Here is a 27,253-nt window from a genome sequence, read left to right on the forward strand (position 1 = left end):
CCAGGCCTGCTATAGAGCCCATGTCTGAACTGTTGCTATAATAACCCAACGGAATATTAAAAAATAGATTTTGTCATACCAATCACCTCGAGTAGTACATTTTTTTTGTATTTCCAAATCACTACTTCTTACTTGCAAGGTGTTGCCCCCTCCCATCTCATACTATATTTTACTGCTAAGTTGATGCAGTTTCTCTTTTTGGTCCTTGATTATACTAGCTGAATCTTCAATGACATTTTGCTCACTTTTTTAACACTTTAGGTTGTCGTTTACTAAATAAACCAATATTTGCCCTAATTGTCTGCTAATATGAAGTGAGAACGATAAAATAGTAAAAGGCAACAAAAAAGTACACAATTCCCCCTTCTAGGGTATTTCCGTTTTAATCACATTTAGCGACCCCCATGGCAAGATTTACATTTGTTTTTCCTATTGTCATTGTTCTTCAAACAGGAGATCTTGTATTTTTCTAGTAGCGACTCAACGGAGACGTTATTCTGAGCCTATAGATAGCCAGAATTAAGCAGATATGTATTGTGTACTCTTTTCAGGCACGGTGCTGTGTCCAATATTGGCAAATATTCCATATACCTTGCATATCACACCCACTGCAATGTCACCATGACTGTATCCACATTTCTATACGCTATTCGTCCCTCTCTCTTTCCCTCCCTCTGCTTTGCTTGTTTTCCTCCTGCTTTTTTTCCCCACCTCCCAGTCTTTCTTCCTTCTCTCACACTAGCAAAAATTAATTCCCCCTCCCTCTGTCTGACTCTTTCCCTCTATGCCCTGAATGAATGGATGTTTCCACCATCTCCTTCCAGTCCTCTCCTCCCCTTTTCTTCCTCTCATCTGCACTGACTTCTTTTCTGTAGAACCAAACACCGGCTGGCCCCCCATCCTGCTGCAGCCATCAAACAGGTAACGGACATCCGTAGATTGCATTCGTGCCTTTATATGTGTCTTATATGTGAACACGGCAGGTGCTACTTAGGGCGTTCTATGCACATTATTTACGTAATATATATATATATATATATATATTTATATATATGTGCATAAAATATTGTGTCTATTTTTCTTTTTCTCAATTTTGAGCGTTCTTGCACGTCCGATCCATATCTGCTACGCGTCTTTCGAAGACTATTTTGTATGCCGGTCGCGTATCCGAGGCGTGAGGTATTATTTAACCCTTGAACTTCCAGATTACCCTGCACCGCAATTGGGCGCTCTGGAAAATTCATATTGAAAGGGTTTTTCTGACACCAGAGACCAAGGGATTCGGCAAACAGATGCTAAAGGGGCGATGAGCGCCGAGAGAACCCGGTCTGGAGAATGCAGATGTGATGTTATAGCAATAAAGGGTTCAGCTGAATTACTGCAAGAAGATGTGACGGACAAAAAAAAAAAAAGGCACTTAGGAACTTGGCTGCTGCATAGGAGATGGCCAGGGTTATTAATGGGCGAAATGAGAAAAAAAAATTGCGTAAAACACCCACCATATAAATAAATCAATGTATCAGTGTCGAAAGTTTATTTAGAAGCTGTGCATGAATGGGCATCTTTACTGTTAATTATTAGACAATCTATGACAATAATAAAAAAAAAAAAGGTAAAGGGACAGAAAAAAAAATGTAAAAGTAATGTTTTTATTCTAGGAGAATAAGTGGGTAATTAATTCTGTACTGTTAATGCTAATAGGGTGGAGTCTTATGTCACAAGTCATTGTTAGCATCCCGCAATAGATCCAATGTTTTTCGTTATATTTGATATGAAGGAGGCATCCAAGGCAAAGTTCTGATCATAGGGCTAGCTGTTTCCATACACAGGAGCAGAGCGCTGTGATTGCACCCAGGCTCACTGCAGTCATCCTCACTCAGTCTTCTGTGTGCGAGAAAATGGCTAAAGCCAGAACAACAGGTTGCATTACGATTGCACGGTTACATGCAATCCGACATCAAATCAGATTCTTCACAATAATATTCATTGTGTAACGTATTCTTCTCCTGACAAAGCAGAGGAATTTATTGTGTGTGCATAATTACACCTCTCCGATAGTGATTACTGCCTGAACACCGCACAGCTTCATGGTGGTCTCTGATGTGGTGGGGGTTAGATTCATAAGTTCTGCCTCTAATAAAAGCCTTTTTCTTAGGCATCAAACCAAAGCTGTGCACTCCAATAATGCAAAGTGCACTCCAATAATGAAAGGTGCACTCCGATAATGAAAGGTGCACTCCAATAATGAAAGGTGCACTCCGATAATGAAAGGTGCACTCCAATAATGAAAGGTGCAGTCCAATAATGAAAGGTGCACTCCGATAATGAAAGGTGCACTCCAATAATGAAAGGTGCACTCCGATAATGAAAGGTGCACTCCAATAATGAAAGGTGCAGTCCAATAATGAAAGGTGCACTCCGATAATGAAAGGTGCACTCCAATAATGAAAGGTACACTCCAATAATGCAAAGTGCACTCCAATAATGAAAGGTGCACTCCGATAATGAAAGGTGCACTCCAATAATGAAAGGTGCACTCCGATAATGAAAGGTGCACTCCAATAATGAAAGGTGCAGTCCAATAATGAAAGGTGCACTCCGATAATGAAAGGTGCAGTCCAATAATACAAGGTGCACTCCAATAATGAAAGGTGCACTCCAATAATGCAAGGTGCACTCCAATAATGAAAAGTGCACTCCAATAATGAAAGGTGCACTCCAATAATAACAGGTGCACTCCAATAATGCAAAGTGCACTCCAATAATGAAAGATGCACGCCGATAATGAAAGGTGCGCTCCAATAATGCAAAGTGCACTCCAATAATGCAAAGTGCTCTCCAATAATGAATGGTGCACTCCAATAATGAAAGGTGCGCTCCGATAATGAAAGGTGCACTCCAATAATGAAAGGTGCACTCCGATAATGAAAGGTGCACTCCAATAATGAAAGGTGCGCTCCGATAATGAAAGGTGCGCTCCGATAATGAAAGGTGCACTCCAATAATGAAAGGTGCACTCCAATAATGAAAGGTGCACTCCAATAATGAAAGGTGCACTCCAATAATGAAAGGTGCACTCCAATAATGCAAGGTGCACTCCAATAATGAAATGTGTACTCCAATAATGCAAAGTGCACTCCAATAATGAAAGGTGCACTCCAATAATGCAAAGTGCACTCCAATAATGAAAGGTGCACTCCATTAATGCAAAGTGCACTCCAATAATGAAAGGTGCACTCCAATAAAGAAAGGTGCACTCCAATAATGCAAAGTGCACTCCAATAATGAAAGGTGCACTCCAATAATGCAAGGTGCACTCCAATAATGCAAGGTGCACTCCAATAATGAAAGGTGCACTCCAATAATGCAAGGTGCACTCCAATAATGAAAGGTGCACTCCAATAATGCAAGGTGCACTCCAATAATGAAAGGTGCACTCCAATAATGCAAGGTACACTCCAATAATGAAAGGTGCACTCCAACAATGGAAGGTGCACTCCAATAATGCAAGGTGCACTCCAATAATGCAAGGTACACTCCAATAATACAAGGTGCACTCCAACAATGCAAGGTGCACTCCGATAATGAAAGGTGCACTCCAGTTATGCAAGGTGCACTCCAATAATGCAAGGTGCACTCCAATAATGAAAGGTGCACTCCAATAATGCAAGGTGCACTCCAATAATGAAAGGTGCACTCCAATAATGCAAGGTGCACTCCAATAATGAAAGGTGCACTCCAATAATGCAAGGTACACTCCAATAATGAAAGGTGCACTCCAACAATGGAAGGTGCACTCCAATAATGCAAGGTGCACTCCAATAATGCAAGGTACACTCCAAAAATACAAGGTGCACTCCAACAATGCAAGGTGCACTCCGATAATGAAAGGTGCACTCCAGTTATGCAAGGTGCACTCCAATAATGCAAAGTGCACTCCAATAATGAAAGGTGCACTCCAATAATGCAAGGTGCACTCCAATAATGCAAGGTGCACTCCAATAATGCAAGGTGCACTCCAATAATGAAAGGTGCACTCCAATAATGCAAGGTGCACTCCAATAATGAAAGGTGCACTCCAATAATGCAAGGTGCACTCCAATAATGAAAGGTGCACTCCAATAATGCAAGGTACACTCCAATAATGAAAGGTGCACTCCAACAATGGAAGGTGCACTCCAATAATGCAAGGTGCACTCCAATAATGCAAGGTACACTCCAATAATACAAGGTGCACTCCAACAATGCAAGGTGCACTCCGATAATGAAAGGTGCACTCCAGTTATGCAAGGTGCACTCCAATAATGCAAGGTGCACTCCAATAATGAAAGGTGCACTCCAATAATGCAAGGTGCACTCCAATAATGAAAGGTGCACTCCAATAATGCAAGGTGCACTCCAATAATGAAAGGTGCACTCCAATAATGCAAGGTACACTCCAATAATGAAAGGTGCACTCCAACAATGGAAGGTGCACTCCAATAATGCAAGGTGCACTCCAATAATGCAAGGTACACTCCAATAATACAAGGTGCACTCCAACAATGCAAGGTGCACTCCGATAATGAAAGGTGCACTCCAGTTATGCAAGGTGCACTCCAATAATGCAAGGTGCACTCCAATAATGCAAGGTACGCTCCAATAATATAAGGTGCTCTCCAATAATGAAAGGTGCACTCCAATAATGCAAGGTGCACTCCAATAATGAAAGGTGCACTCCAATAATGAAAGGTGCACTCCAATAATGCAAGGTGCACTCCAATAATGAAAGGTGCACTCCAATAATGCAAGGTACACTCCAATAATGAAAGGTGCACTCCAACAATGCAAGGTGCACTCCAATAATGCAAGGTGCACTCCAATAATGAACGGTGCACTCCAATAATGCAAGGTACACTCTAATAATGAAAGGTGCACTCCAACAATGCAAGGTGCACTCCAACAATGCAAGGTGCACTCCAATTATGCAAGGTGTACTCCAATAATGAAAGATGCACTCCAATAATGAAAGGTGCACTCCAATAATGCAAGGTGCATTCCAATAATGCAAGGTGCACTCCAGTAATGAAAGGTGCACTCCAATAATGAAAGGTGCACTCCAATTATGCAAGGTGCACTCCAATAATGAAAGGTGCTGTCCAATAATGCAAGGTGCACTCCAATAATGCAAGTTGTACTCCATTAATACAAGGGGCACTCCAATAATGAAAGTTACACTCAAATAATGCAAGGTGCACTACAGTAATGCAAGGTGTACTCCAATAATGAAAAGTGCACTCCAATAACGCAAAGTGTATTGCAATAATGCAAGGTGCACTCCAATAACACAAGGTGCACTCCAATAATACAAGGTGCTCTCCAATAATGCAAGGTGTACTCCAATAATAATAGGTGCGAGGTGCACTCTAGTGATGCAAGATGCACTCTATTAATGCAAGGCACAGTCCAATAATGCAAGGTGCACTCCAATAATGCAAGGTGCACTCCAATAAGGCAAGGTGCACTGAAATAGTGCAAGGTGCACTCCAACAATGCAAGTTGCAAGGTGTACTCCAATATTGCAAGTTGCATTCCAATAATGCATGGTGTGCTATACTAATGCAAGTGTACTCTAATAACACAAGATGCACTCCAATAATGCAAGGTGCAAGCTGAGCACTAATTAGAGAAGCAGCTGAGAGGTCCATGGTCACTGTGGAGGATCTGCAGAGATCCCCAGCTCCGGTGAGAGAATATATCCACAGAATAACTATTAGTCGTCTTCTCCACAAATCTGGCCTTTATGGAAGTGGCAGGAAGAAATACATTTTTAAAAGCAAGTTATAAGAAGTCCTGTTTGCAGTGTGCAAAAAACAATGTAAGGGACACAGTGAGCATGTGGAAGAAGGGGCTCTGGTCAGATGAGACCAAAGTAGAACATTTTGGCCCAAATGCAAAACAATATGTGTAGTGGAAAACTAATGCTGTACATCACTCTGAAAATCTCAACCCCACCGTCATACATAGTGGAAGCAGTACCATTCTGCTGGGGGGACTCTTTTCTTCAGCAGAGGCAGTGAAGCTGGTCAGAGTTGATGAGAAGATGGTTGGCGTTAAATACAGGGCAAACCTGGAGGAAAACCTGTTAGAGGCTACAATAGTCTTGAGACTAGAGCGTAGGTTCACTTTCCTGCAAGACAACCACCCTAAACATCCTGCCAGAGCCACAATGGAGGGTATAGATCAGATCATATTCATATGTATGAACGGCCCAGTCACCGTCCACACCCAAATCCCACTGAAAATCTATGACAAGATGCAAAAATTGCTGATGGTGGTCCTACAAAATACTGACTCAGGGGATGAATACTAATGAACATCACAATTTTCAGATTTACATTTTTTAAAAATATTTAGAAAACCTTGTATCATTTCCTTTACGCAGCACAAAAACTTGCCATGTGTTGGCATCAGAGAAAATTCCAATACAATACATTTATTTTGTGGGTGTAAAGTGAAAAATGTGGAAAAGTTCATGGGGTGTGAATACTTTTTCTAGGCACTGTATATATCATAGTACCGAAAGAGTTAACACTGAAATCTGTCTGACGGCACAATCTGTAATTCTTATTCCTCTTCTCCCAAATAATCTTCAAAGCTGATTTATGAGATTTGGTTATACAAAAAGCTTAGGAAATCCAAGATAAGAAATAGAATGGTTATAAAACCCTTACAGTAGACAAACTCACTGATGGAGTTAACTAATAAGATATTCTGCAGTCTGCAATGTACTGTGATACTTAGAGGCTGTAGAAGCAAAAAAAAATCCAGTATTTTTAATGAAATCCTATGGCAAAATAAATTTTAGGCCAAAATGCAGTATATGCTATTATGGTAAGTTAAAAATGTCCCCAAAGGTGTATATATTTCTTAAAACATCAGACCAGAAATGCGATTACATATAGGAATGGAGAAAGTAGGATTAGAAAGTAGAACCGATCAAGATCATGAATTTGATGCAAATGAATAATATAATATGTAATGCAATAACATAATGTAAAATGGGAAAACAGGGAGACACACACATTTTTAACTTAACCCCTTAGTGACAGAGCCAATTTTGTTCTTAATGACCGAGACAATTTTTACAATTCTGACCACTGTCCCTTTATGAGGTTATAACTCTGGAACGCTTCAATGGATCCCAGTGATTCTGAGACTGTTTTTTGTTACATATTGTACTTCATCTTAGTCATAAAATTTGTTCGATATGACTTGCGTTTATTTATGAAAAAAACTGAAATTTGGCAAAAATGTTGAAAATTTAGCAATTTTCAAACTTTTAATTTTTATACCCTTAAATCAGAGAGTTATGTCACACAAAGTAGTTAATAAATAACATTTCCCACATGTCTACTTTACATCAGCACAATTTTAGAAATATATTTTTTTTTGTTAGGACGTTATAAGGATTAAAATTCGACCAGCGATTTCTCATTTTTCCAACAAAATTTACAAAGCCATTTTTTTTAGGGACCACCTCACATTTGAAGTAACTTTGAGTCATTAATATAACAGAAAATACCCAAAAGTGACACCATTCTAAAACCTGCACCCCTCAAGGTGAGCAAAATCACATTCAAGAAGTTCATGAACCCTTCAGTTGCTTCATGAGAACTAAAGCAATGTGGGAGGAAAAAATGAACATTTCGCTATTATCACAAAAAATTTACTTTGGAACCAAACTTTTTTTATTTTCGCAAGGGTATCAGGAGAAAATGGACTAAAAAATTTGTTGTATAATTTCTCCTGAGTATGCCGATACCCTGTTTGGGTGCATGGCAGGGCTCAGAAAGGAGGGAGCACTGTTTGACTTTTTGAACGCAAAATTGTCTGGAATTAATGGCAGGCACCATGTCGTGTTTGGAGACTCCCTGATGTACCTAAACAGTGAAAAAAAAAACAATTCAAACAACAACAACCCTAACACAGCCCTATCCCCAACCCTAACCCCAACACACCCCTAATCCTAATCCCAACCCTAATCCTAACTATATCCTAACCACAACCCTAACCCTGACACCACCTTAACCCCAACACCACAACTATATTTTTTGATATTTTGAGCACTGTGATAGCATCTATCACAGTGATCAAAATGAACCAATAGGAAAAATCTCATATTGTTGCCGGATATCGGCCAGCAGATCTCTGCGGGTGCACTGCTCATGCTCCCGCTATTTTCTTCCAGGAAGAACACGCAAAGGGCCAAGGGACGTAGCCTGAGGGTCCGGGGATGACGATGGTACTGGGGAGATGCTCGGGTGGCCTCATTTCTCTCTCCTCTGGTATGCTAGTTAAAAGGCGCCGTTAAAAGGCATATCGGCTGTTGTTAAGGGGTTAAAAGAATATTTAAAGCAATACTCCAGCCTAGGAATGATACATGGCTAATTATTACTGATGCATAGTCCCCTTACAAGGTGCCTTTTATTTGTCTCTGAGATTGATGTCCTGTTCCTCCTGCCTCCAAAATGGCCAACGCAATGGCATAGGGAGAACCGTGGTAAGTCTATGCCATGCCCCCCTTGCCTTTCCTGTCCAGTGCTGTAGAAAAACAGGGGTGGAATGGTTCAAACTTACTACTGTATCCCTAAAATAGCCATTAGTGTGAATCGCAGTGACGTCAGTGAGCAGCAGAAAAGAACGCTGCTGGTATACTGGAAAAAGTGGCGTATGGTGAGTATATTAACATTTACACTACATAACATGCATGTACACACATATTTAATATATATTAACATTAGTGAAAGTGTGCTTCTTTAAGTTTGTGAATGGTTTGGTTTTCTTTCTTTAAAGTCTTTTTTTCTAAAACTTTTCTGGTGAGTGGGTTCATCGTTTATACCCTATGTACTAAATATTGTGGATTTACTGTAGTACAACATCCTTAGGGAGATAGGAGTTTAATGGGTAAACCAGTGATGTTTCTGGAAAATTACTCATCAAAAACACTATTATGTGTTCATTTGACAAGAGTGTTTTCTTCTTTGTTATAAGAAGAAAGACACTGGGAAGCTTCCTATTACACATGAAGGAAGTTTTTATAGGGTTATTCTCAAGTTGTCTCTTGAGCAGCTCAGATCTCTGCAGTCTCCTTACTTCCTAGGTTCTGGCAGGGCGGCTCTCCTCCATGAGTGGCAGTTCTGGTGAGTGGCAGAGCTATAGTATTTGTAAAACTATGAAGCTCAGCACAAGTTCTGCTGTAACACATTCAGTCATCAGTGGTTTGTTGTGGAGTCTACACAGCTATCACTGTATTATACAGAGAAAACAGGACATTTGACCAGCAGACGGCTCTGGACAGCAAGTAATTAGGAGAGTTGCTCTGGGAACAGTCAATGGTGGGGGCTGGTGATTTTACAAGATTTATAATGATAGCCTGTCAGGAGCAAAGACAGTGGGGGAAGGAGAAGAGCAGCTAACTATTGTATATAAATTGAAGAGTTGGTGAGAGGTGGCTGGCATATTCCTCCTTTGTAATGTAGCCACTTTGCACTCTCGCCCATGGTCTGGGCAGGCACTGGTGGCTGAACTCCATGGAAACCAGCTTTACACTTAAAACGATAAAAGCTCTCATTGCAGAAGCATTATAGCAGACAGAAAAAGCAAGTCAATTGCAAATTTGCTTATTTTCCTACTTTTTAGCGAACTAAAGCAATTTAATAATCTGTGAATATCCCTTCAACAAATTAGGTAAACGTACAACTCTGGTCTGTGGACTTTGTCTAGTACTGCAGTTAAAAAAAATTGAAAAAGGCAGAAGGGTATAGCAGAAGGGTATAGCCCGTATTTAATTCAGATTTGTTCACCACCACATGTGAACACAAATTATTTGTGGTCAGGTACAGACAGCGGAATGAGTTTAACAGCACAGTCCGAAGGCTGTGTAACATGGGCGACGATCGTAATGCAATGCTCAGACTGTCTGATGGCTCTCCTAACCTGAGTGTGACAGCATGTGTCTGGATCGCCCCCATGGGGCCGTGGTGTATTCGGTACTGGGTCCTTCGGTTCTCAGGGGGATCTTACGGTGGCTGACCCGGTCCGTGGCCCTTGGGACGTCCATTGTTAAAAGGGGAAAGGTCTTTAAAGAGATATGTTCGTGACGCCACCTGTGGTATTCGGTCGGGGTGACCGACGCTGCTTTAAGGGGTCCGCTGTGGTGATATTATGGCAGCTAGATGGTATACCTTCCCAGAGATGAAGTATGTCCCCAGGGCTTCCCAGTGTGTAGATGGTGGATGGTGTGAGGCGCAGTGAATAACGATGACACAAGGTTGCAGTCTCTTTATCTTTTACTGAAGGCTTCAGCATCCACAGTCCAGAGCACAGATCACAGGGCAGGCAGAGTCCGGTCTGTTTGGAGGCAAGTCCAGAGTCCCCTTATCCAGGTGGAAATCAGTAGTCTTCCTCTAGCGCCTTGGTGCTGTAGTAAGCCTCTCATAAGGTCCTCACAACTGTTGTAGATGTTATTGATGTTATGCCTCCCTCTCTGTCCCCCAGATGGATAGGACAACCTGTATGACCGGTGGCGTGAGGCTTTTTACAGGGACTCTATCATACCCCGGCCTCTCGTGGTTGCCACCTTCCCTCCTGGGTGTGGGGTGGATCAGTAATGTGAAATTAGCTGTCCTGCCGGTCTCTGGAGTAAGGCATAAAGGACTGTTGCTCTTTCGGTGTTCCAGCTACCGGGATCCTGCACCTCAGAAGGAGGCAGCCTGTGCAGGGCAGAACTCCTTCTGGTATCCACTCCTTTGCTATGACTTCTTCTCACTCTGTACAATACAGTTCTCTGTTCGTGTCCTTTCTTAGGAACTTCCGCACGTATATCAGGCGCAGCTCCGTGACCTTCCGTTCAGGCCTCTTACAGGATCCCACCCCTGTCAGGGACCAACTACCTGAGCCAAGCTCAGCCAGCAACTGCCTAACTTCCTCTCCAGGCCACCAGTTTTACCTAAGTGTGAAGAGTGCCCTAATAAATAGGAGCATAGCTCCCCCTGGTGGACTGGAGTATGAAATGTGTTGTATGTTTGTGTTACCTGGTAAAGAGATCTCCTTTATTGCCTCCAAACGTAACATCGCTCCCCCCTAGAGGAGAATGACATTACTGCAATGACCAGGACCCTGGGGTGCTGCACTCCCTTCTGCACTCACTTCTTTTCCCACTACTCCGGGACTGGGAAAAGAAAACAACAAGATATTAGGAAAAGACATACAATTTTTTTTGAAATGCTGAAAAACAAGTTAATGTAACGGTGCTTCCCTTTATGGGAGGTGAAAATACTTGAACGTTGCATAATAAAACTTATTTACATGTTGGAATGGAGCAGTTTAGTTATAAGCTAACTATGAAACACAAGTACCTTTACAGGTATACTATCTACTAAGTGTAAATCAACATTTTCTTTATCTAAAGGTACCGTCACACTCAGCAACTTTTGAACGATAACGATAGCGATCCGTGACATTGCAGCGTCCTGGATAGCGATCTCGTTGTGTTTGACACGCAGCAGCGATCTGGATCCTCCTGTGACATCGCTGGTCAGAGCTAGAAGGCCAGAACTTTATTTCGTAGCTGGATCTCCCGCTGTCATCGCTGGATCGGCATGTGTGACGCCGATCCAGCGATGTGTTCACTGGTAAACAGGGTAAATATCGGGTTACTAAGCGCAGGGCCGCACTTAGTAACCCGATATTTACCCTGGTTACCCGGGGACTTCGGCATCGTTGGTCGCTGGAGAGCTGTCTGTGTGACAGCTCTCCAGCGACCACACAAGGACTTTCCAACGATCACGGCCAGGTCGTATCGCTGGTCGTGATCGTTGGAAAGTTGCTGAGTGTGACGGTACCTTAAGTCACAGTGTAAAGTTTCAACCAACCCCCACGGGTCTACTGTTATTCAAATGCAAAACTTCCCTTCATTTTATTCAAAGTACATCATTAAGTATTTTCTATCTCTAGCGGCATACTATCGACTATGTACACTTAATTCTATCTATCATATTAACTCTTTATTATATATTAACTTTCCGGCAAAGTGCAACAATTCACATGGATTCAATTAACTCAGCAAGGTAGTGCAAAGTACCAATATTCAAATCAATTATCAACTCTAAAACAGCAAGAACTTTCACGTTGTCATCAGGAACAGTCTCTTCAAAAAGCTCTTCTTGTAAAACCAGTAGGGAGCACCTTTAAGAAAGTGCAAACTTTTTACAAACAGTTCGGGAATCATTCACCATCCATGATTCTGTAGTCCTTAAGGCAACGATGAACTTGTGCAAAACAAAACAGGATCCCTTTAACAGGGGACCCCTTTTAGAAATAACCTTGGACGGGTGCAGAACTTGGAATCCTCCTTTAACTGAGGACCCCCTTAAGGAACCCTACATGGGTTTAAACTTGGAAAGCAGCAGCAAAAAGGAAGTTTAAGAACTATTTACAGTCAGTTCAAGTTTCCTTTTTAATCAGACGGCATCCAGGGCATCACTTGGCACTAAATCCTTCCTGGCCTGGGAAGGGTTGGATCCAAGGTCACACCTGGTGCTAAGTAAACGCCATTAGTTTGTCTTTCATGTATTGTCAAGTCATGCGCAGTGATAGAAGTTTGCGTAGCTTGGGTATGGGCATTCACGATAGCAGGGGCTGCGACTGCTGTCTCAGTGGTAGTAGCTACCGGCAGTTCAGCTGTAGTAGTAGCGGGGACGATTTATTGGGTCCCCTGGGATGCCAGGAGTTGTGCGCACCTCCTAACACCTCGAGCTCTTTGTTCTTCTTCCCTCTTCCACTGCGAGATCAGGCACCGCCGGTATTCCTCCCAGGTTAGGATTCTAATGTGGGGCCCGTTCAGTCCAGCGTTCGGGGTGCAGCCGTAGAGAGGTACCGCTGAGGTTTTAGCAGCAATAACGGGCACTGGGGTGAGATTAGTGGCCGGGAAGAAAGCGGTCGCGGAAGCGGGGCTGGTTGCCAGGATGGGGCCACTTCCGGTACCTGCGCCGGGTGTAATTCCTCCTATGCCAGTCCACTCAGCCGTCGCCACTTCGTTATCCAGGGGCCAGTGGTTCAGCTCTCTCACCGACAGCCCCAAGGAGTCCACAGCCTCCAACGGCGGTAGATCTGGGTACTCCTCTGGTGGTTCGAGACAGTTCTGGGTCACTTTGTCGTCATTCGGGTACCCGCTGGTCGCCATCCCTGCTTCTGCGTCTGCGGCCGCACATTCAAACTGCTTCTCCATTTTATGGGGGTGGGGCTCCTTCTCCTCCTTGTTCCCGCCATTGCAGATAAGGGGGTGGACCTCCTTGGCTGCTGGGCACGTCTTCGTCTTGTAGCAGCAGTCAGAGGGGGCGGTCATCACTTTTGGCGCCGCTTTGGTAGTCTCCTCCCATGTTGGCACGCCCTTCCTCTCCTGCGTTCCTCGTGGCACGGTAATGGCGGCAGCTTTGGCGGGAATTTTGGCGGTCTTTGGCAATACACAGTCCTTTAGTAAATCACAGGTCAAGCACGAATCTGGCACAATTCTTAGGCGCACATGACCTTATTTTCAGGCTTAAGTAGATCCTGTTCGTGACGCCAAGATGGATCACCCCCATGGGGCCGTGGGGTACTCGGTACCGGGTCCTTCAGTTCTCAGGGGGATGTCACGGTGGCTGACCCGGTCCGTGGCCTGTGGGACGTCCGTTGTAAAAAGGGGAAAGATCTTTAAAGGGATATGTTTATGACGCCATCTGTGGTATTCGGTCGGGGTGACCGACGCTGCTTTAAGGGGTCCGCTGGGGTGATGTTATTGCAGCTAGATGGTATACCTTCCCACTGGTGAAGTATGTCCCCAGGGCTTCCCAGTGTGTAGATGGTGGATGGTGTGAGGTGCAGTGAATAACGAGGACACAAGGTTGTAGTCTCTTTACCTTTTACTAAAGGCTTCAGCATCCACAGTCCAGAGCACGGCATCACAGGGTAGGCAGAGTCCGGCCGGTTTGGAGACAAATACAGAGTCCCTTTATCCAGGTGGAAATTAGTAGCCTTCCTCTAGCACCTTGGTGCTGTAGTACCTTACTGCTAAGCCTCTCATAAGGTCCTAAAAACTGTTGTAGATGTTATTGATGTTATGTCTCTCTCTCTGTCCCCAGATGGATAGGACAACCTGTATGACCGGTGGCGTGAGGCTTTTTTACAGGGACTCTATCATGCCCTGGCCTCTTGAGGGTGCCACCTTGCCTCCTGGGTGTGGGGAGGATCAGTAACGTGAAATTAGCTGTCCTGCCGGTCTCTGGAGCAAGGCATAAAGGACTGTTGCTCCCTCGGTGTTCCGGCTACCGAGATCCTGCGCCTCAGAAGGAGGCAGCCTGTGCAGGGAAGAACTCCTTCTGGTATCCACTATTTTGCTATGACTTCTTCTCACTCTCTACAATACAGTTCTCTGTTCGTGTCCTTTCTTAGGAACTGCCGCACGTGGGGCAGGCACAGCTCAGTGACCTTCCGTCCAGGCCTCTGACAGACTCCCACCCCTGTCAGGGACCAACTACCTGAGCCAAGCTCAGCCAGCAACTGCCTAACTTCCTCTCCAGGCCACCAGTTTTACCTAAGTGTGAAGAGTGCCCTAATAAATAGGAGCATAGCTCCCCCTGGTGGACTGGAGTATGAAATGTGTTTTAGGCTTGTGTTACCTGGTAAAGAGATCTCCTTCATTGTCTCCCCCTAGAGGAGAATGATATTAGTGCAACGACCAGGACCCTGGGGTGTTGCATGTCAAGAGAGCCACTGGCCAGTCCAAGCATTGCGACCCAATTGTCATCTGTGTTATATGGCCATCTAACTGTAATATTTCTGTTCTATCTGAATTGGGCAGACTTTTAATCTCATACAACAAACTATGAACAAAAGATTGTTGGAACGAGGGAGACATTGGGTTTGTTTGAGGAACCATTCACAGGTTTTTAGGTTCCTAAACTGCCATTATGGTAGTTATAAGATATCTTTTATAATTACATTTATCGGCTTTGGGGACATCAGGCAAACGGGAAGAGTCTGTAGGGAACAAAGTGCTTGACTATTGAATGATAATTTACATACAGAAATGTTATATGTTCATTTTTTCATTTTCAAGTATAAGACAGATTACACAGGAACAATGCAATGTTATTATCCGTTGTTTATAGAGCGCCATCTTATTCCGCTGCACTTTATAGACATCATTATCACTGTTTCCATTGGGGCTCACAATCTAGATTCACTATCAGTATGTCTGCGGCATGAGGGAGGAAACCGGAGTACCTGGAGGAAACCCACGCAAACACGGGGGGAACATACAAACTCCTTGCAGATGTTTCTGTGGTGGAATTTGAACCCAGGTCCACAGCGCTGCAAGGCTGCGGTGCTAACCACTGAGCCACAATGCTTCAAAGTGTATTATTATCCAGGTACATAAGTATATATTATTCTCTGGCTAACATTCCTTTCATTTTTCAGCGTATCCATCACTGCCCATCATTTTACATTAAGAATGGCTGGGATTTTGGTAGCACGCATGCTGGAGTTCGCACAGTTGTTACCACTTAGCCACTTCTTGTAAGGTGGTTCCTGTACAAAACTCCTATAGACTTTCTATACTGGTGCACAAGGGACTGGAGAAGGTACATTTAGAAAACCGTAGACCGTGTCCAGTCTTGGGTGGTACAAAAAACAACTTTTATTGTGCCTTACAGGGTGCAATATTTCGATCAAATACAGTTTTTTTCAAGCATAGAAGTGGTGCAAACAACAGATTTTTATAGCACAGAATCAAGAAAGCACAAATCGGGACTCTCGTTCCTGCCCACTATCTAAAATTCCACCCATCTAATTATGGGACATTAGAGTAAGGCGATGACTGTAAAACTAATTTGAAGACAGGTCCGAATGGTCGTTTTATTGTGTCTCTTTTCTCTCTGTTTGCATTGTTTTTTAACCCCTTTCCCTATTTTCCCCCTTTTTTCTTTTTTCCCATTTTCCCTTTGTCTTACTCTTGCTTTAGCATTGATGCTTATGTAACATTTATTTTTTTTATGTGATATGGCTGTGAGGTCATGTGTCTGCCATCTCTATAATGATAGAACACGGTGTGCTCGCGATCATGTGATCGCTGTTTCCATGGTATTGAGACGCAGATGGCACTCACATATGCACAGTAAGCTTTTTGTTAATCATACGGTCTTGCTCATGTGACAGCGGCTAGATGACAAGACTCGGACTAGTCCAGGATTGGATAGCATCGACACGTGTTCCTTCAATTGGATATATGGTTGCCTGGATGATGAGGATGTTTGTACAAAAGTTGGAGCACCAGGACGCGACCCACTTTCAGATATTCCTGCTTTGCGATCTATATCTATGTAACATTAAATGTTACAGTGTCTTGCGAAGGTATGCCACCCCTGGCTTTTTACCTATTTTGTTATATTCAAACCTGTGTTTAAATATTTTCGTAATCCGATTTGTGTGTTTGACGTATCAGCACAGAATAGCCTAAATTGGTGAAGACAAGTGAGAAAAATATTGGCATAAATTAAGTTTACAGGATTAAATAACTAATAAGTGATAGAAAGCAGAGGGTGGTTATAAATGGTATAGTCTCTAACTGGGTCGCTGTGACCAGTGGGGTACCGCAGGGGTCAGTATTGGGACCTGTTCTCTTCAACATATTCATTAATGATCTGGTAGAAGGTTTACACAGTAAAATATCGATATTTGCAGATGATACAAAACTATGTAAAGCAGTTAATACAAGAGAAGATAGTATTCTGCTACAGATGGATCTGGATAAGTTGGAAACTTGGGCTGAAAGGTGGCAGATGAGGTGTAACAATGATAAATGTAAGGTTATACACATGGGAAGAAGGAATCAATATCACCATTACACACTGAACGGGAAACCACTGGGTAAATCTGACAGGGAGAAGGACTTGGGGATCCTAGTTAATGATAAACTTACCTGGAGCAGCCAGTGCCAGGCAGCAGCTGCCAAGGCAAACAGGATCATGGGGTGCATTAAAAGAGGTCTGGATACACATGATGAGAGCATTATACTGCCTCTGTACAAATCCCTAGTTAGACCGCACATGGAGTACTGTGTCCAGTTTTGGGCACCGGTGCTCAGGAAGGATATAATGGAACTAGAGAGAGTACAAAGGAGGGCAACAAAATTAATAAAGGGGATGGGAGAACTACAATACCCAGATAGATTAGCGAAATTAGGATTATTTAGTCTAGAAAAAAGACGACTGAGGGGCGATCTAATAACCATGTATAAGTATATAAGGGGACAATACAAATATCTCGCTGAGGATCTGTTTATACCAAGGAAGGTGACGGGCACAAGGGGGCATTCTTTGCGTCTGGAAGAGAGAAGGTTTTTCCACCAACATAGAAGAGGATTCTTTACTGTTAGGGCAGTGAGAATCTGGAATTGCTTGCCTGAGGAGGTGGTGATGGCAAACTCAGTCGAGGGGTTCAAGAGAGGCCTGGATGTCTTCCTGGAGCAGAACAATATTGTATCATACAATTATTAGGTTCTGTAGAAGGACGTAGATCTGGGGATTTATTATGATGGAATATAGGCTGAACTGGATGGACAAATGTCTTTTTTCGGCCTTACTAACTATGTTACTATGTTACTATGTAATAATTGGCATGTGCATATGAAATCACTCCCCTTAAATCAGTACTTTGTAGAGCCTCCTTTTACAGCAGTTACATCTAAAAGTTGCTTTGGACAAGTCTCTATGAGCTTTCCACATCTTGCCACTAGTATTTTTGCCCATTCCTCAAGGCAAAGCTGCACTACTGCCTTCAAGTTAGATGGTTTCCTATGGTGAATAGCAATCTTCAGGTCTAACCACAGATTCTCAATTGGAGGAAGATGTTTGACTAGGCCACTCTAAAACATTTACATGTTTCCCTTTAACCCACTTGAGTGTTGCTTTAGCAGTATGAATTGGCTCAAGAGATAAATTTTGCTCAAGAATATCCCTGTATTTTGCACCATCCATCTTCCCCTCAACTTGGAGCATTTTCCCTGTCCCTGCTGCCGGAAAACATCTCCCCAGCATGATGCTGCCACCACCTTGCTTTACTGTGGGGATGGTATTCTGGGGGTCAAAAGTTGTGTTGGTTTGGCACCAGACATAGAGTTTACCTTGGTGGCCAAGAAGTTCAATTTTAGTCTCACCTGACCACAGCACCTTCCTCCATACTTTTTGGGGACTCTCCCACATGTCTTTTTGCAAACTCAAAATGAGCCTAACAATTTTTGTGTTAGTAACGTTTTTTTCTGGCCACTCTTCCATAAAGGCCACCTCTATGGAGTGAACGGTGTCACGTCCGCACATACTTACCCATCTTCTTCCATCCCGCGGCGCACTCGCGATCCTGTTCCTCGCCGCTCTGCAGCTTCTTTCACTGGCTCTCGGCGTCCAGCGTCTTTGCACATGCGCGGTCGCGTCTCCTCCGGTGCTGAGCCCTCTGGGAGGTCGCGACCCGATAGCTCCGCCCCAACATGGCGGCGCCCATCGGCTATTTCTTCCCGGCGTCTTCCTAGGTAAGACGCCTTTGCTTTGTAGGTGCACTGTCTGCTGTCAGTGTCCCTATGCCCTAGGCTCCCCTATACCAGTATCTTTTCCTGCTTAGTGTTCGCTTTGTTTCAGTGCTGTGTCCTGCCTAGCTCCGTGTTCCTGTTGTCCTGCCAAGCTCCGTGTTCCTGTTGTGTCCTGCCAAGCTCCGTGTTCCTGTTGTGTCCTGCCAAGTTCCGTGTTCCTGCTGTGTTCTGCCAAGTTCCGTGTTCCTGCTGTGTCCTACCAAGTTCCGTGTACCTGCTGTGTCCTGCCAAGTTCCGTGTTCCTGCTGTCTCCTGCCAAGTTCCGTGTTCCTGCTGTGTCCTACCAAGTTCCGTGTACCTGCCGTCTCCTGCCAAGTCATGTGGTCCTGCCGTGTCCTACATCGTCTGTGTTCCTGTCATTATCAGTTAAGTCCTGTTTTCCTATTATTCCCCGCCATTCTAATAGCTCTGTAGTCTCCTTCTTTATCTTGGGTCGGCCCTTTGGCTCTAGCTGTTGTGTCTCCATTCCCCCGAGGTCCTGCTCCTAACACTCCCTGTATAGGGGGTGATTCCATCTGGTCCGCTCGACCCCGGGGGCTCTAGAGTCACGACCCAGAGGGTCCACTCTCGGATTTCTGTCCGAATCCCTACAGTAAGCAAAGGCCATGGACCCCGCTGGGGCCTCTGCTGCGCAAAAAGAGCTACTCTTTTTGCGGGAGAATCAGTCCCGTATAATGTCCTTTATGAAAGCTATGGATTCTCGCTTGTCTACGCTCCTGCCCTCTGATCCTGGCAACGCCGCTCTACTCGTTGGCTTACAGCAAGAGTTAGCTCAGCAGCGTGACACCCAGGCCCATATACTTAGCTATATGTCTTCAATAGACGATCGGCTGCTTTCTATCCAGACAGCCGCTTCTACGTCTGCTCCTGCTTCCCACCCTCCACCCCGCTTGGCTAAATCGCCTTGATACAATGGGGATTCTAACCTGCCGAGGATTTTTAAACCAATGCCGTCTTCACTTTGAGCTTCTGCCCCAGCATTACCTAACGGATCGGTCCAAGGTTGCTTTTTTGATTTCCCATCTGGAGGGTGACGCCTTTGCATGGGTTAATCCACTCTGGGAGCGAGACGATCCCCTAGTCTCCTGGTTGTCTGAATTTTTGGAGACTTTCCGTCTTGTCTTTGACGAACCTGGACGTCTGGCCTCTACTACTGAAGCTCTATTTTCTCTCCATCAGGAATCGTTATCCGTAGGCCAGTACGCTATTCAGTTCCGCACCCTCTCCTCTGACTTGGGCTGGAACAATGAGGCGTTGGTGGGTGCTTTCTGGCGGGGTCTCTCTGGGTGCATAAAAGATGAGTTAGCTGGTCGGGACACCCCTACAGTTTTGGAGGAATTAATTTCCTTAGCTACCCGTATTGACCTTCGGTTCCAAGAACGCGCCCGCGAGCGGAGATCTCTTCGTCCTTCTCCTGCCACCCGTAAGCCACTCAGCCCACAGCCTAGAACTTCCTCTCAGGCGTCCACACCAGAACCTATGCAAGTGGACCGTCTTAAGATGTCCGAACAACGACGTAAAGAGAGGCGCACTCAGGGGTTATGTTTTTACTGCGGGAGTGCTGCTCATTTATTGCGGTCTTGCCCTGAACGTCCGGAAAACTTCTCCGCCTAGGTCAGGTAAGAGAGGCTTCCCTAGGTGTGTGTGATCCCTCTCAACCCCTCACTTTGTCCGTTCTTTTGCATATTGCTGGCAAGGGCATTTCTTTGGATGCTTATGTGGATTCTGGCGCAGCAGGGAATTTTATCAGGTTGGAAGAGGTTTTGAAATTCTCCGTTCCAGTCAAAACCTTAGAGGCTCCTGTGATTCTAGCATCTGTGGATGGTAAACCTTTACAGGAGACCATTACTCAAGTAACACTTGAGGTGGAACTTCAAGTTGGGGCTCTGCACAAGGAGAAAATTGCATTTTATGTTTTAGCGGGTCTGTCTCATCCTATGCTCTTAGGTCTTCCTTGGTTACAGAATCACGAGCCCATTTTAGATTGGCGCAATGGCAATATCTTGCGCTGGGGAGAGCTTTGTCGGGAACGTTGTCTGCTGCCGGTGCGTCCTGTGGGGTCTTCCTCTAATTCTTCTCCTTCCTCTTCTTTTCCCGCCTTACCCTGTGTCTACAGCGCTTTTTCTGATGTCTTCAACAAGAAGGAGGCTGAGGGTCTTCCGCCTCACCGTCTCTATGATTGTCCCATAGATCTCGTGCCTGGAACTAACCCGCCCAGGGGAAGAATCTATCCTCTCTCTCCTGCTGAGACTCAAGCTATGTCTGAGTACATTCAAGAAAATCTTGCTAAAGGATTCATTCGCAAGTCTTCTTCTCCTGCCGGAGCAGGGTTTTTTTTCGTGAAGAAAGATTGTTCTCTTCGTTCCTGCACTGATTATCGAGGCCTAAACAACATCACAGTGAAGAACAAATATCCTCTGCCACTCATTCCGGAACTCTTCGACCGTCTTCGGGGTGCGCAAATTTTTACCAAATTAGATCTACGTGGCGCATACAATCTGGTTCGTATTCGTGCAGGCGATGAGTGGAAGACTGCCTTCAATACTGGTGACGGTCACTACGAATACTTGGTTATGCCGTTTGGTCTCTGCAACGCCCCCGCGGTTTTCCAGGAATTTGTGAACGATGTATTTCGGGATCTTCTCTACTCCTCAGTCGTAGTTTACCTTGACGACATTCTCATCTTTTCTCCGGATCTCTCCACTCATAGGCAAGATGTCCGTCGTGTTCTGCAACGGCTAAGAGAGAATCATCTGTTCGCTAAGATTGAGAAGTGCGTCTTTGAGCAATCTTCACTTTCCTTCCTTGGATATATTGTCTCAAGATCTGGCTTAGAGATGGATCCAGAGAAGGTTTCTGCTGTCCTGAATTGGCCTCGCCCTCTTGGAACAAAAGCAATCCAACGTTTTCTCGGCTTTGCCAACTACTATAGACAATTTATTCCTCATTTTTCTTCCATGACCAAGCCTATCTCTGCCCTAGTTCACAAGGGAGTCAACTCCAGTCTTTGGACCCCTGAGGCTGAAGAGTCCTTTCAGTCCCTTAAACAAAGTTTTGCTACGGCCCCTGTGCTTCATCGTCCTGATGCTAATAGACCGTTTGTCCTTGAGGTCGACGCATCCTCTGTTGGAGCTGGAGCTGTACTTTTGCAAAAATCTTCGTCCGGACGTATGGTGACCTGTGGTTTTTTTTCTAAAACCTTTTCCGCTCCTGAGCGTAACTACTCTATAGGGGATAAAGAACTATTGGCTATCAAGCTAGCCTTGGAAGAGTGGCGTTATCTTCTTGAGGGGTCTCTTCATCCATTCACCATTTACACAGACCACAAGAATCTGGCCTATATTCAGTCTGCCCAAAGACTAAATCCACGACAAGCCAGATGGTCTTTATTCTTCGGACGATTTGAATTTGAACTTCATTTCCGACCCGGAAATAAGAATGTCAAAGCGGATGCTCTTTCGAGATCCTTTCAGCCTCAGGACATTGAGGATTCTCTGGCTCACATCATTGATCCTGCGAAGATCGTCACTCTTGCTCCTCTAAGAGTGATTTCAACTCCTCCCGGCAAGACTCTTGTGGCTAATCAAGACAAGGAGAGAGTTTTACGTTGGGGTCACTCCTCCAAAATTGCGGGACATGTAGGAGTCAAGAAGACACTTTCTCTTATCTCTCGGCACTACTGGTGGCCATCTCTCCGACAAGACGTGACCAAATTCATCGCTTCTTGTCCTTCTTGTGCCAAAAATAAAGTTCCTAGGCAGCTTCCTTCCGGTCTCCTGCATCCTCTGCCTGTGCCTTCCGTCCCTTGGAGCCATATAGCTATGGACTTCATCACTGATCTACCTTGTTCCTCGAATTGCTCTGTCATCTTGGTTGTTGTAGATCGGTTCTCTAAGATGGCTCACTTCATCGCATTGCCTGGTCCGCCTTCCGCTCCTGAGTTGGCAAAGATCTTTTTACACCAAGTCTTCCGTCTTCATGGTTTTCCACATCATATTGTCTCAGACCGTGGAGTACAATTTACCTCACGTTTTTGGAGAGCTCTCTGCAGTCTATTGAAGGTTAACTTGGACTTCTCTTCCGCCTATCACCCTCAGTCCAACGGACAAGTGGAGCGAGTTAATCAAGTTCTGACTACATATCTGCGACATTTTTCCAATGCACACCAAGATGACTGGGTCTCCCTTCTCCCCTGGGCCGAATTCTCATATAACAATCTTCCCAGCGAGTCTTCCTCCAAAACTCCCTTTTTTGTAGTCTATGGTCAACATCCGAACATTCCTCTTCCTGTTTCTCTTTCCTCGAGGGTACCGGCAGCGGATTTCTTGTCCCGGAAATTCTCTAAGATTTGGAATGAGACCAAAGTGGCTCTTGAGAGAGCTAGCCTTAATATGAAAAAGTTTGCTGATAAGAAGCGTTTGGATGCTCCTCCATATTCTCCGGGTGATAAAGTTTGGCTCTCCTCTCGCTATATCAAGCTTAAAATTCCCTCTTGCAAATTGGGTCCTCGCTATATTGGCCCTTTTCCTATCTTGAGTCGCATTAATGATGTCTCTTATAAATTGAAGCTACCTGCCTCATTGCGCATTCCCAATGCCTTCCATGTGTCTCTTCTCAAGCCCGCAGTGTTTAATCGTTTTCACTCCGCTACCTCTCTCTCTCCTCAGCTCTGTACTTCTGATGGAATCTTTAATGTTAAAGATATTCTTGCTAAAAAGGTAGTTAGGGGTAAGACCTATTTTTTGATTGATTGGGAGGGATTTGGTCCTGAGGAGAGGTCCTGGGAGCCCCGAGAGAACATCAATGCTCCCCTTATCATGAAAAGATTCCTTTCTAGTCTTAAAAAAAGGGGGACTAAGGAGGGGGGTACTGTCACGTCCGCACATACTTACCCATCTTCTTCCATCCCGCAGCGCACTCGCGATCCTGTTCCTCGCTGCTCTGCAGCTTCTTTCACTGGCTCTCGGCGTCCAGCATCTTTGCGCATGCGCGGTCGCGTCTCCTCCGGCGCTGAGCCCTCTGGGAGGTTGCGACCCGATAGCTCCGCCCCAACATGGCGGCGCCCATCGGCTATTTCTTCCCGGCGTCTTCCTAGGTAAGACGCCTTTGCTTTGTAGGTGCACTGTCTGCTGTCAGTGTCCCTATGCCCTAGGCTCCCCTATACCAGTATCTTTTCCTGCTTAGTGTTCGCTTTGTTTCAGTGCTGTGTCCTGCCTAGCTCCGTGTTCCTGTTGTGTCCTGCCAAGCTCCGTGTTCCTGTTGTGTCCTGCCAAGTTCCGTGTTCCTGCTGTGTCCTGCCAAGTTCCGTGTTCCTGCTGTGTCCTGCCAAGTTCCGTGTTCCTGCTGTGTCCTACCAAGTTCCGTGTACCTGCTGTGTCCTGCCAAGTTCCGTGTTCCTGCTGTCTCCTGCCAAGTTCCGTGTTCCTGCTGTGTCCTACCAAGTTCCGTGTACCTGCCGTCTCCTGCCAAGTCCTGTGGTCCTGCCGTGTCCTACATCGTCTGTGTTCCTGTCATTATCAGTTAAGTCCTGTTTTCCTATTATTCCCCGCCATTCTAATAGCTCTGTAGTCTCCTTCTTTATCTTGGGTCGTCCCTTTGGCTCTAGCTGTTGTGTCTCCATTCCCCCGAGGTCCTGCTCCTAACACTCCCTGTATAGGGGGTGATTCCATCTGGTCCGCTCGACCCCGGGGGCTCTAGAGTCACGACCCAGAGGGTCCACTCTCGGATTTCTGTCCGAATCCCTACAAACGGCTTATTGTGGTCTTATGCACAGATACTGCAGTCTCTGTTTGGGAACTCTGCAGCTCCTTCAGGGTTACCTTTGTTCTCCATGCTGCCTCTCTGATTAATGCCCTCCTTGACTGGGCTGAGAGCTTTGGTGGGAAGCCTTTCTTTGTAGTTTTGTTGTAGTATCATGTTCTTTGAATTTGATGATAATGGATTTCATGGTGCTACGGGGAATAATCAGAAATTGGGAGTTTTTTTATAACCCAACCCTGACTTGGGCTTCTCAACAACTTTGTCCCTGACTTGTTTGATGATCTTCTTGGTCTTCATGGTGTTGTTTGGAGATCTCCTTGGTCTTCATGGTGTTGTTTGGAGATTTCCTTGGTCTTTGTGATGGTGTCTGGAGATCTCCTTTGTCTTCATGGTGTTGTTTGGAGATCTCCTTGGTCTTCATGGTGGTGTTTGAAGATCTCCTTGATCTTCATGGTGTTGTTTTGAGATCTCCTTTGTCTTCATTGCTTTGTTTGGAGATCTCTTTGGTCTTTGTGGTGTTGTTGGGAGATCTCCTTGGTCTTCATAGTGTTGTTTGGTTAGTGGAGCCTCTTGTTAATGGTATTGCAGCTGCTGTGACCTTTCAGGAATGGTAAAGTGTATATACTAACACACATATGACACTTAGATTGCATACAGGGAAGCGCCCTGTTACTAAGCATGTGGCTTATGGAGGAAACTGCTTGTATCAGAATTTTTTAGAGGCTTCATAGCAAAAGGGGTGAATACTTATGCACGACAATTTTTCGTTATTTGATCCCATAAATTTAATTTATGCCTATATTATTTTCACTTCACCAACTTAGACTATTTTGTTCTGATGCATCACACACAAATCGAATTACAAAAATATTTAAACAAAGGTTGTTGTTATGTAACAAAATAGGTAAAAAAAACTCAAGGTAAATACTTTTGCAAGCTGCTGTATATATATGATGAAATATCCTGTTGATATAATGATCTATTGTATGTATGCACTATGGGATTATATATTATATATGACATTTTTGAGTATGATGGATAGAGTTTTAGATATGGGGCAGAAACTAGAGTCCTGATTGGTGCTCTCTTTATTATCTAAACGCTGCTTCCTATATGGCAGGATAAAAAAAAGTTGTTTTTTGTACCACCCAAGCTGAAATGCTGTCTACTATCTTCTACTTGTACATATTTCCAAGTGAGCTCCTTGGGTTGACGCGTCATCTTAAGAACAAAAATACCCGGATCCTTATGTATCCAAGATGAGTGCAGCAGACAACTTTTTTTTACTATTGATGGAGCATGTACATTGTTGCCACAGCACTACAAGTGACACATGGCTGTCCACATACTAGGGAGTACTGAGCTGCCAAAAGTATAATAAAGAGCCACTTAGGATAGGAAATTTGATTTGCTTTAACTTGTCAGGAAGTGTCATTATGGACAAGAAAAGATCTGAGATGAGAATAGCTTTCAGTTAGTTCAGAGATTATTATAATCAGTGTAAAACTTTTAGGACACGCTCATACGATGCAAACAACCAGCATTTTTTCCACATTTTTTAAAAATTATAGTTAAAAACAGTAAATTTTACAGCAATTTCGAAAAAATTGTGGCAAATAAATGCAGAAAATATGCATTTTGTAAGCATGATCTTAATGTGTCTAAATTGATGCTTAACCCCTTACCGGCATCGGACGTACTATACCGTCCGATGCCGGCTCCCCTGCTTTGATGCAGGGCTCCGCGGTGAGCCCGCACCAAAGCCGGGACATGTCAGCTGTTTTGAACAGCTGACATGTGCCCGTAATAGGCGCGGGCAGAATCGCGATCTGCCCGCACCTATTAACTAGTTAAATGCCGCTGTCAAACGCAGACAGCGGCATTTAACTACCGCTTCCGGCCGGGCGGCCGGAAATGACGTCATCGCCGACCCCCGTCACATGATCGGGGGTCAGCGATGCTTGTGAATGGTAACCATAGAGGTCCTTGAGACCTCTATGGTTACTGATTGCCCGTCGCTGTGAGCGCCACCCTGTGGTCGGCGCTCACAGCACACGTGCAATTCTGCTACATAGCAGCGATCAGCAGATCGCTGCTATGTAGCAGAGCCGATCGTGCTGTGCCTGCTTCTAGCCTCCCATGGAGGCTATTGAAGCATGGCAAAAGTTAAAAAAAAAAAGTTAAAAAAAATGTGAAAAAAATAAAAAAAACATAAAAGTTTAAATCACCCCCCTTTCGCCCCAATCAAAATAAATCAATAAAAAAATATCAAATCTACGCATATTTGGTATCGCCGCGCTCAGAATCGCCCGATCTATCAATTAAGAAAAGTATTAACCTGATCGCTAAACAGCGTAGCGGGAAAAAAATTTGAAACGCCAGAATTACGTTTTTTTGGTCGCCGCGACATTGCATTAAAATGCAATAACGGGCGATCAAAAGAACGTATCTGCACCAAAATGCTATCATTAAAAATGTCATCTCGGCACGCAAAAAATAAGCCCTCAACCGACCCCAGATGATGAAAAATGGAGACGCTACGAGTATCGGAAAATGGCGCAATTTTTTTTTTTTTTTAGCAAAGTTTGGAATTTTTTTTCACCACTTAGATAAAAAATAACCTAGTCATGTTTGGTGTCTATGAACTCGTAATGACCTGGAGAATCATAATGGCAGGTCATTTTTAGCATTTAGTGAACCTAGCAAAAAAGCCAAACAAAAAACCAATGTGGGATTGCACTTTTTTTGCAATTTCACCGCACTTGGAATTTTTTTCCCGTTTTCTTGTACACGACATGCTAAAACCAATGATGTCGTTCAAAAGTACAA

The 27,253-nt window shown here is 44.4% G+C and overlaps 1 protein-coding gene across 1 annotated transcript in view; it reads left to right on the forward strand.

Annotated features, from left to right (window-relative positions):
- The first annotated feature begins 716 nt into the window (after window positions 1-716).
- The window catches only part of FRMPD3 (FERM and PDZ domain containing 3), a 427,262-nt gene continuing 400,725 nt past the window's right edge, over window positions 717-27,253 (forward strand). Inside the window, exon 1 of the mRNA XM_069748624.1 lies at window positions 717-921. The gene's annotated coding sequence lies outside the window, so the exon portion shown is untranslated. The remainder of the gene's footprint in view (window positions 922-27,253) is intronic.

The sequence above is a fragment of the Ranitomeya imitator genome, chromosome 2, assembly GCF_032444005.1.
Source record: "Ranitomeya imitator isolate aRanImi1 chromosome 2, aRanImi1.pri, whole genome shotgun sequence".
Classification (NCBI taxonomy): Eukaryota; Metazoa; Chordata; class Amphibia; order Anura; family Dendrobatidae; genus Ranitomeya; species Ranitomeya imitator.